The sequence below is a fragment of the Pteropus alecto genome, unplaced genomic scaffold, assembly GCF_000325575.1.
Source record: "Pteropus alecto unplaced genomic scaffold, ASM32557v1 scaffold75, whole genome shotgun sequence".
Lineage (NCBI taxonomy): Eukaryota > Metazoa > Chordata > Mammalia > Chiroptera > Pteropodidae > Pteropus > Pteropus alecto.
Window position 1 is genome coordinate 27,564,382 of NW_006440638.1, and position 12,403 is coordinate 27,576,784.

The 12,403-nt window shown below is 34.6% G+C and overlaps 1 protein-coding gene across 4 annotated transcripts in view; it reads left to right on the forward strand.

The window, feature by feature from the left end:
- Positions 1–12,403, forward strand: part of GRM7 (glutamate metabotropic receptor 7) — a 769,756-nt gene that overhangs the window by 618,330 nt on the left and 139,023 nt on the right. The gene's annotated exons all lie outside the window — the stretch shown is intronic.

Consider the following 12,403-nt stretch of genomic DNA (forward strand, 5'->3'; position numbering starts at 1 on the left):
AAATTTCTGTTAAAAGAGAAGACTCAACAAGAGACTTTGTATCTGCTCACACATGGAGTTCTCCCTGGAACACACTTTCCCATTAGGTGTTTTTTTTTACTTTGAGACTTTAGCCACCAAGAGACCCAAATACAAGGATACAGGCCTCACCTTTATCACTAGTACCAGGATAATCAAACAAATCTCTGTTCTTTGGCATTTATTTCAGAGCATAATAGACCACCTATTTTCAGAAAGAACTTTTCTGAAAGCATAAATCATAACCGAACATAGTCTGTTGATGAGCAGTGAGGGGACTACTTTGGGGTCCTGCAATCCCCATACTATAGATCATAAAACTAGCCCAACTAGGATTTCTTTCTGGTCTCAGTTTTTCTGGTCCTAGAAGCTGGCCTGACGACCAACCCCCCTCACTTTCACCCCTTCATCCTATGGCACTCTGAATCTAAACATTATATATTTTGGATATGTCATTTAATCTCTTTGGTTCTGGATTCTGCACAGTGGGTATAATTTTCCCTACTTTTAGGTTTGTTTAAGAGAAAATGAGATCTTTAAGTCGTCTAGCACAACATTTAAAAGACCGATGATGTCAGATGCTGGTGAGGATATGGAACAACTGGAGCTCACATACACTGATGGTGAGATGTAGAAAATGGCGCCATCACTTTGGAAAACAGTTGGTCAGGTTCTTAAAATGTGGAACACACACCTACCACACTTCTCTAACCATTCCTCCTATGGCTTTACCCAAGAGAAATGAAAGAATATGTCCATACAAATGCTTGCACATGAATTTTTTTTCTGGTAGCTTTATTTGTGATAGTCCTACAATGCCCACCAACAGATAAATGGATAAACAAATTAAAGTTTATCCATGAAATGGAATAATACTCTGCAATAAAAAACAATGGACCATCGATATATCCAACAGCAAGGATACATCTCTAAATAATTATGATGAGTGAAATAATGTAGATAAAAAAGGAGTATTCACTGTATGAGTTCATTTATACAAAATTCTTTTTAAAATTCAAATTAATCTATGGTGTCAGAAAGCAGATTAGTTATTGGCTGAGGATGAGAGAGAAGGGCTTAGAATTACAGATGAGCACAAGGAAATTTGGAGGGTGGTATATGTGTTTACTATCTTGATTATGGTGATGGTTTAACAGATGTAAACATACATCAAAGCTGATCAAATTGCATACTTATGTGTAATTCGTTATATACCAATTTGTTAAAAAACTAAATTTACGTACATTTTAAAGAACTTCCTGGCTTTACTCAATGATACATGAATCCGGAAGCACTGCATCTAGCAAATAGAAAGAAGAGTTGTATAAAAGGAAAGACTTTGATAGGCAGAAGAGGTTGGAACAGAGGAAGGTATTAGCAAAAAGTGGATTGTTTCAGGCAAGGTCACCTTCCTTTAGAGGACAACAGGAGTCTATCAGGCAGATTACCTTACTAGTGCTGACTGGGTAATTCTAGATAACTGGTTAAGATTACACTGCTGGGAGAGGCTGTGTAATCATGTAATTAGGTTAGGTATTAAGTCTCAGTTTGGTGATATGGACTTAGCACAAGTTATTCCATTTTGGGCCTTTTTCTTTTTTAAACAAATCATATGTCAATAAAACCATTTAAAAATGCTTTGCACAGAAACCCTTCCTTTCTCTCCACTTCCTTCTTTTTCTTGAAATTTAATCATTAAGTTCTCTTATGCCTATTGACCAATTTGCACTGAAACTAGAAATCGAATCTATAATAAAACAAGAATTGTGTAAATGAATTAGAGTATAGAGAGTGCTTCACAGATTCTCTAGAGCATGATAAATGCTTAGTAAAGAACTGTATCCTACCACCATAGGCTCCCTTTAGCAAAGCAGTTCTGTCTGGTCAAGGCAAAAGTGTTAGCAGAAGGTAAAATAGTCATGTATTTAAGGGAAACCGTAAGTAGAGTTTATAGTGTGGATTAGGGGGATGACAAAAGCTAACTCTGAAGAAGTGGGTAGAGGTGAAATCTTGGAGGATCCTATATACTTAATTTTGTTTTTTAGTTAAGAGGTTGGGAGGGATTACCTCAATGAGTTATAGGGCAGGGATGTGACATTGTTGGATTTATGCTTTAGAAAAATTATTTAGTGCTTATGAGTAATGGCTTGCAATTGGCATCTAAAGTTAGGGTTGTTAGTCATGTGGGACTGAGTCTCTAACCTGTGGAATCTGATGCTATCTCTGGGTAAATAGTGTCATAATAGAGTTGAATGAAGGACACTATTGTTTGGAGAAAAACCTCACATATAGGAATTGGGTGCAGAACCTCTTATAGCTGATATGTGAAATTCTATTCTGGGAAGATGGACAGTGGTTACCAGTGATGATTTAAATGGACTTTCTCTATACTCAGACTTTTAGATCCATAGTGGTGTACAACCTAAGGGTGAGACAGTCTCAGAGAAAAAAATTGCATAGGGTTGGTAATCAGCTGTACTCCCTTTCTCTGCCTGTCGGTAAAGGGGCCAGCAAACCTACCAAAGGATGTTAGATGGGACCTGTATAATTGTTGGTAGGAAGAGACTTTGGAACACTACCTTCAATCTATACCCTCCCTCCCCAGGTAAAGAGAAGAGCCTATGGGTGAGACTGTAACACAGTAGTAGTGATATAGATATAGATATAGATATTGATATAGATATAGATTTGCAACACAGTAGTAGTGATATAGATATAGATATAGATTAGATATAGATATAGATAAAATGTATATATACATATACATTATATGTACATATATGTACACATATATACACATACATATATATGTATGTGTATGTATTATGAGTATGAGAGATGGTTTTGAAGAGTGTCTGTATACCAGAAATACTATTTGTATACAGTCTCCCTTTTTGGGGGTTTTGTCAGTGTATTGCCACTACTCTGGTTTCGTCCAAGGATAATGGGTGTCTGGCCTTTGAACTGTAAGCAGTTCCTAATGAATACAGCTGTTCTCAGCTGACTGGCACTTGGATCTTGAGAATGCAGGGGCATGCCATCTACTATGGCATTACATACCCTCTAATGTCTCAGCTTGTTAACCTGTGACTTCGGTAGCTCTCTACCCCAGCTCAGCACATTTGACTTCCAGATTTGACTGGGTTTGGCCATAAAGCCATTGAGAAGTCAGTGCATCAGGGAGTACATAGGCTAAATAAATGATAATCCAATTATAGACTTCAAGAAGGGCTTGTGTGGAATTTCTCTGATTGAACAAAAGTTACGCGTTCCCATTCAAGTCTCAGGCACATGAGGATATTAGAGAAGAGATACAAATGGTCAACAGAGAAATTTTAGGTCAAGGTTGAGAGTACACTGTGGCAAGGAATATAAAGGACAAGTCAATGCCACTAAATTAGCACTTCCTTGAGGTTCTCAAAGGTCAGGTACAGTGGGTCATCAGTAAATATTTGTCAGTAAGCAACTTAACAATTGAAACAGACCCATTTTCTTTCTTGTATTGCAGACTCTCTGATCTTCACTTTGAACTTTGATGTGATCTCACTTTTCTGATTGATCACTTGCAAGAAGCTAATATTGTTTCCAAAGATGTTTGATTTATATGTAGAGAGTCAATTTTTAACACCTGGGTAATTCTGGCTAACAAACTCAAAGCCCCAGATCAGTTTGTAATGATTGGGTTTTAGCATCCAAGACCGGATATTTAGGCTGGCTAAATCTGCCTTCCAGTTCTATCAATTCCATTGTGTTTGTCTGGTAACCTTCCCAGTGCCTTGTCAAAGTGAGTAGGTTGAAATTTTATGGCCAAATTGCAATGTTGATGAGGCCAGGGCTGCTGCCTGGTTCTGTACCAAACACCAGATGAATGGAGCGCTTAGTTTTAACTCAGTAATCATATCATTGTTTAATGTTACAGATCTTGCGGCATAGAAGTTTTTTGTGTATTTTTTTTTAAGATACTTAACTGAGAGGCAAGGAATCACCACATAGATGTTTCTAATTTGTGTAGTAAAATTTAATCTAGTTTTTATTCCCCTTTTCCCAGAATACTTGCTGGGTGGGTAGACAGAGATAAGTGTTTTATAATACCTTGAAACTTTCATATTAGTTTCTAAATAGGAATATTACTAGGTTACAGTGCAGTGGGGAATGGGGCCAAAATCCTAAGATTTTCCAGTATTGAAAATCTGGCACAAACAGCAAATAAACAGCAAACAGAGGCAAACTGCTGACAAAGGAAATGAGCTGAGAACTCTATGAGTGCCTGTGTCAGAGAAGGAGACTTCACCATCTGATTCCAGGGTTCAGAGCCATGTGGATGATTGGAAAGCAAGCTCATTACATTTTTAGATCCTCATAAAGAGCTTTGCAAGATGAAAAGCCCTATCATTTCATTTTGCCACAGAATCCCAGTTTTCCACTAAAGCTATTGGGAAAAGAAAATGTAAGGAAATGATTCCTTAATGGTGATGCTGGCAATTAGCCTGCCTGATACGGAAGCACTGGTTTCTGGAATGGGTCCTCAGGTGCCTAAAATGGAAAATTGTCTCTCTAACTTATCTTGTGTGCTTCCATTCAGCTTTATGTTCCAATTGATTGCTTGGCTTATGACCAATCATTTTTTGTTTGATCCAGTGCCTCCCATCCCACAGGTCTAAAAAACCAGGTTAGTTGATATACTAAAATAGCAAATATGAGAGGTTTTTGTTCCCATAATGACACTATCTTTTTTCCCTCCACTACTGAGCTAGATATTCTAGGAGAGAGAGTTTTAAAGTAGTTTCCTTTTCTTTTAGAATGGCCCCTGTTATTTAACAATTGTTTTTAAGTGCCTGTAACATGCTGGGCCCAGAGATCCCAATACCTGTGGTTCATATAATGCCTATTTAAAAAATCCTCCAGTGAGTTCTCATTGATATTCTTATTGCCTCCCTGCCACCATCAGAATTAGAATTTTTTAACTCTTCCTTAGAGCTGTGAGACTTAGCTTAAAGGTCCTAAACTATGGCCCATAGGCCAAATCCAACAAGCTGCTTGTTTTTATAAAGTTTTATTAGAACAGAGGCACACTAATTAACGTACTGCCAATGGCTGCTTTCAGTCTGTAAAGGCAGACTTACTCAAGTTGTGGCAGAAATTGAATAGCCCGCAAAGCCAAAAATATTTATAATTTTGACCTTTACCAAAAAGTTTGCTGTCCCTGTCTTGGATGATCTGGTGTCTTCCTGTATATCTGACCTTCATTACTTGTGCTTTTCATTCTCATTGATTTCCCTTCAGTCTTGCTGATATTATTTCTTCTTCTGAGCATACTGAGACCATTTTCTCCCAGGATCTTTGTGCAGGATGTGCCATCTGTCTAGGATGCTGTCATCCAGAACTTCTCATACTGCCTCTTACCATTATTCATACCTCCGCTTACAGACTCATATGAGAAGGGTCTGTTAACTCTCCTCCACCCAAGTTAAAGTTTTCTCCACCCCAGTTACCTTCTGTTTCTTCCTGTCATTATCCATCAGTAACTGATGTAAGTCATTATTTTGTTTATGTGCTTTATTCCTCCATCTCCTCCTAAATATTAGTACATTGAATGTAAGCACTTGGTCTGTCCAGTTCTTCTCTGAATCCTTAGGCTCCAAAGAGTGATTTGTACTTAATAAATCTCTGTGGGATGAATGAATAAATCTTTTCTGTAGTAAGATACAGACTCTAACCTCAGTAGACAGTTCAGAAGTACAGAGAGTCATGTAAACTAATATCTATGAAAAGTGCTACAATATAGAATCATAAGAAAGTAGGATTACAGCAAGGAATGAAAGAGATCAATTTTGCTGGGGGAGTATGTCTCTGAAGACTACACAGATGACACACATCATCAAGAATAACCAGGCATTGTTAGATGAATAATGCCTCTAAACTGAAGGAATTGATTATGAAAGTTATTTATTGAAATTGATTACCAATAAATCTATAAAAATGTCCAATCTCACATGCCATTTTTAGTCTTCAGAATAAAGATGAAGAAAAAATCCAAAAATGCAAACAACGGTGAGTGCATGGAAAAATGGATATTTTTATGAACTACGAATGGATGTCCAAACTAATCAAATATTTTTTTTATTCTGAATTTTTTTATTTTCATTTTTCACATTTTTATCGAGTTATAATTGATATATAACATTGATTAGTTTATGGTATACACATAATCATTTGATATATGTGTTTATTGTAAAATGATTACCCCAGTCAGTTCAGTTAACATCCATCACCTCAAATGGTTACAAATGTTTTTTTGCATTGAGAATTTTAAAAAGATTTAGTCTCTTAGCAACTTTCAAATATACAATACAGTATTGTTAACTGTAGTCATCATGCTGTATATTATATCCCCAGAAATTATTTTTCTTATAATTGAAAGTTTGTAGCTTTTGACCACTTTCACTTAATCCCTAACCCCGACCTCTGACAAACGCCAATCTGTTGTCTGTTTCTATGAGTATTTTTTGTGTGTGTTTTGTTTTTAGATTTTACATATAGGTGCAATCACATGGAATTTATCTTTGTCTTCCTCTGTCAGACTTATTCCACTTAGCATAATATCCTTAAATCCATCTATGTTGTTGCAAAAGGCAGGATTACATTTTTTTTTAAATAGCATTTTCTTTATCTATTCATCTATTGATGGACACTTGTGTTGTTTCCAAGTGCTGCAATAAACACAAGGTACAGATAACTCTTTGAGATAGTGACTTTTTCTCCTTTGGATATATTTCCAGAAATTACTGGATCATATGATATTTCTATGTTTAAATTTTTAAAGGAATTATCCACACCGTTTTCCATAGGAGCTGTACCAATTTACATTACACCGACAGTGCACAAGGGTTCCCTTTCCCCCACATCACTAACACTTGTTATTTCTTGTCTTTTTGATAATAGCCATTCCAACATGCATGAGGTAATATCATTGTCGTTTTAATTTAATTAAATGCAAATTAAATTAATCAGTGATATTGAATACCTTTTCATGTACGTCTTGGCCATTTGTATGTCTTTGGAAAAATCATGTCTATTTAGATCTTCTGCTCATTTTTTAATCTGTGTGCTTGTTTTTTGTTTGTTTTTGCTATTGATTGTATACATTCTTTATATATTTTGGGTATTAACCCCTTATAAAAGATATGAATATTTTTCTCATTAGATAAATTTCCTTTTCAGTTAATGGTTTTATTTGCCATGGAGAATATTTTTAATTCGATATAGTCCCACTTGTTCATTTTTGCTTAGATTACCTTTGTGTTTGGTGTCAAATCTAAAAAAAAAATCATTGTCAGTACCAGTGTCAAGGTGCTTACCCCTATTTTCTTCTAGATGCTTTATAGTTTCAGATCTTATGTTTAAGTGTTTATTCCAATTTGAGTTGACTTGTGTATAGTATAAGATAGGGCAGCCACATACAGAAGAATAAAACTAGATCTCTATTTTCCCAACACCATTTATCAAAGACACTGTCCATTCCTTATCGCATATACCTGGTTACTTTGTCACAAATGAATTGATTATATATGCATTGGTTTATTTCTGGGCTTTCTATTCTGTTCTGTTCTGTGTCTGTTTTTATGCCATTACCACACTGTTTTGATTACTGACATTTTGTAATATAATTTGAAAACAGAAAGCATGATGTCTCCAGCTTTATTTTTCTTTCTCAAGATTGCTTTGGCTATTTGGGTTTTTTTATGGTCCATACAAATATTAGGATTACTTTTTCTGTTTCTGTGAAAAAAATGCCATTGGAAGTTTGATAAGGATTGTATTGAATCTATAGAATGCTTTAGGAAGTATGGACATTTTAACAATATTAATTCTTCCAATCCATGAGTACAGAATACTTTTCCATTTATTTGTTTATTTTTCAATTTCTTTCATCAATATCTTATAGTTGTCAGTGTATAAATCTTCTACTTTCTTGGTTAAATTTATTCCTAGGTATTAATTTTTTTAAAGCAATTTTAAATGAATTTTTTAAAATTTTTATTTATGGTAGTTCGTTGTTAGTATATAGAAGTGCAACTCATTTTTGTATATCGATTTTATAGATCCAGCAAATTTACCGAATTTGTTTATTCTAATAGTTTTTTTGGTGGAGATTTAGGGTTTTCTATATAAAGTATCATGTCATCAGCAAATAGAGTTTCTTCTTAACAAATTGGATGCCTTGTATTTTTTTCTTGCTTATTGCTGAGTTAAGGCTTCAATATTAGAATAATATTCAATATTAAATAAAAATAGCAAGAGTGATAAGAATCCTTGTCTTGTTCCTGATCTTAGAGAAAAAGCTCTCAGCTTTTCACTGGTGAGTATGATATTAGCTGTGGACTAATCATAATGACCTTTATTATGTTGATATAAATTCCCTCTATACCTCATTTGTTGAGAGGTTTTATCATGAATGAAGGTTGAATTTTGTCACATGCTTTTGCTACATCTATTTAGATGATCACATGATTTTTGTCTTCCACATGTTAATGTGGTGTATGAAACTGATTGATTTGCAGATGTTGAACCATCTTGCATTCCATGGAATAAATTTCACTCGATCGTGGAATCATAGTGTGGGATCCTTTTAAATTACTATTGTATTCAGTTTGCCGATATTTTGTTGAGGATTTTTACATTTATCTTCATCAGGGAGATTGGCCTGTAATTTTCTTGTAGTGTCCTTGTCTGGTTTTGGAATCAGGGTAATGCCGGCCTCATAAAATGAGTCTGGAAGTATTCTGTCCTTTTCTATTTTTGGAGGTGTTTGAGGAGGATTTTTATTAATTTTTCTTTAAATATTTGGTAGAATTCACCAGTAAAGCCATCTAGTCCTCGACTTTTCTTTGTTGTGAAGTTTTTGATTATTGATTCAATCTCCTTGCTAGTAATTATACCTAAGTTTTCTATTTCTTCCTGATTCAGTGTTGGTAATTGTATATTTCTAGGAATTTGTCCAATTCTTCTGTGTTGCTCAAATTATTGGCATATAACTATTCATAGTAATTGCTTTGATTCATTGTATTTCTATGGTATTAGTTGCAATGTCTGTTCTTTCATTTTATTTAAGTCCTCTTTTTTTCTTGGTAAAGCTAGCAAAAGGTTTATCTATTTTGTTTATATTTTCAAAAAACCACCTCTTACTTTCACTGATCGGTTTTATTGTCTTTTAGTCTCTATTTCATTTATTTTGGTTCTGATCTTTATTCTTTTCTGATAAAATCTTTAAAAATGGGGGTTTTTATAATATGCATCGAGTATTTAGAATATGAATAACTTTTGACTCAGTAGTTTCATTTTTAGTAGTTTATGACAAAGAAGAAATTAGCCAAATGAATTATAGAACTTCTATGCATTGTAATACTGGAGACTGCTAAAAATTATAGTGTAAGTTATAGAGTCTGGAATATCAATCATCGAACATTCTGTGTCAATAGTGAGGCTGAACACTTTATATATATATTGTCTCATTAAAAGTTCACACCAAACTCTAAATAGATACTAACGACCAACAATTTACAGTTGCAAATACAAAGGCTTACAGAGGACCTTTGCCAAGGTCCCAGGGCCAGAAAGAGACAAAGAGAATTGCTAATCAAAGTCTGTCTCACATACTCATCATGTTCTGAAATATGGACAGTGACAATAGAAATGGTCATTTCTTTTACCCTGGACAAATTCCTTAACTTTTATGAGTCTCAATTTTTTTATTTGTAAAATGAAAATGAAAATTATATTTATCTAATAAGGTCATCATGTGGATTGAATTAGTTAATTTATTACATATGTGTATATCTATACATATATATAGAATATATGTGGCGCATGCACGCACGTGCGCGCGCGCGCACACACACACACACACACACACACACACACACACACACACACAGACAGACAGCCCAGGCACTGCTGTGTATGCTGAGGAAGCAGCAGGAAGCAAAAGAGATAAATTTTAAATTTCTCAGTCTGTGTTCTAATGGAGGAAAGATAACCTTTGAATAAATAGATGAAAATATAGAGAATGTCAGACCGTGGCAAATAACATAGAAAAATATAAAAAGGAAAAAGAGTGCCTGGATGAGTGACAGTAGGTGCTCAAAGAAGGCCTCTGAGAAGATGACCTTTGAGCAAAGATGTAAAGAGGCAATCCATGAGGAGATCTAGAAGAGAATTTTAGGTAGAGGGAACAGCAAGTACAAAGCTCCTGAGACAGAAACACATCAGGATGTTTGAGAAATAACAAGGAGGGGGCAGTATGAGTAAGGAGGCACATAATAGCAGATGAGCATAGAAAGACAGGGAACACTGCACTGGTTCATGTGGAATCAGGTTGGATGAAATGGGAAAGCTGTATAGGGTTTTGTATGGAAACAAAATGATCTGTTTTAAATTTTGGGAAGATCAATCTGATATACAATTATTTCATATAAAATACTCAAAACAGTGCCTGGTACATATTAAGTGCTCAATAAAGTTTAGATATTTTGACTTGTAGTATGAGCATCATCATCTTCTAGCTTGAATACATTTTCTGAAATTTCTACAAAGTTAATATATATTTTAAAAGAATAAAACCTCATCCCCTTATACACTGTGAACATGTCATTTTCCTGTTGCTGGGAAGAAGCCAGTTTGTGCTGGAAAATACAAAGAAACTGAATTTCTTGCAACACCCTGTCTTGTCTCTCAGGCTAGGAACAGTTAAACCTGAGTATACCTAAGCAGACTAGAAACTTCATTCCTGGGAGTGGCTTTGGGGTTCTCACACATGGTTATGCAATAAGGTAAATACAGTATCTAGTAAGAGTAAGGAAAGCCTTTTAAAATATATCCAGCTCTGTTTGATCATAGCAAATTTGCATTTAAAATACTTTTTTGATAAGATCATTGCTTTTAGCAAGGGCTCTTTTTTGGTATTTGTGTGTGTATGTGCGTCTATGTGTGTGTATACCTGTGTGTAGAGGACTTTGAATATTTTATTTGTTTGTTTCTGCTGTTTTTTTAAATCCACATACCTCTATTTCCTCCCCTTTGGCAGCAATAATATTTGTTCTCTATATTATGAATCTGTTTTTGTTTTGTTTATTTATTATTATTATTAATTATTATTTTAGGTTTCACACATGTGAGATTATAAGGTATTTGCCTTTGTCTGACTTATTTCACTTAGCGTAATGCCCTCTAGATTCATCTGTGTTGTTGCATATAGCAAGATTTCCTTCTTTTTTTTATTGCAGAATAACATTTCTGTGTGTGTGTGTGTGTGCTTGCGACATCTTCGTTATCGATTCTTCTATTGATATCTAGGTTGGTTACATATCTTAGCTATTCCTAGTGATGCTGCTATGGACATAGGAGTACATATATCTTTTTGAATTAATGTTTTTGTTCTTTGGGTAAACATTCAGAAGTGGAAATGCTGTATTGTATGGCAGCTTTGTTTTTAATTTTTGAGGACTTTCCATACTGTTTTCCATAGTGGTTGTACTAATTTACAATCCCACTAACAGTGTATGAAGGTTCCTTTTTCTCCACATCCTTGCCAGCACTTATTTGTTGATTTATTGATAATAGTCATTCTGACAGCTGTGAGGTGATATCTCATTTTGGTCTTAATTCTTATTTCTCTGATAATTAGTGAGGTTGATCACCTTTTCATATGTCTATTGGCCGTCTGTATGTCCTCTTTGGAGAAATGGCTTTTCGGGTCCTCTGCCCATTTTTTAAATTGGATTGTTTCTTTTTTTGTTGCTGAGTTGTATAAGTTCTTTACAACTTTTGGATATTAACTTCTTATCAAATGTATCATAGGCAAATATCTTCTCTCTTCAGTGTCTCATAAGTTTCAGAATACAAGTCTTTCACCTCTTTAGTTAAATTTATTCGTATTTATTTTACACTTTATGATGCAAATGTGAACAGAATTGTTTTCTTAATTTCTTCTTCTGATCGCTCATTATTGGTATACAGAAACAACAGATTTCTATATATTAATTCTATATCCTACAACTTAACTGAACTCATTTATTACTTCTAATACTCTCATTTTTTGCAGATGACATGATATTATATAGCAGAAAACCCTAAAGACCCAACTTCCTTTCCTATTTAATGTCTTTTATTTCTTTGTCTTGTCTGATTGCTATGGCTAGAACCTTCAAAAGTATGTTGACTAGAAGTGGTAATAGTGTGCATCCTTGTCTTATTTGTGATATTAGAGAAAAGGCTTTCAGCTTTTTACCACTGAGTACAGTGTTATGATTTTGTAATATATAGCCTTTATTATGTTGAGGCATGTTCCTTTTATATCCACTTTGTCAGGAGTTTTATCATAAAACAG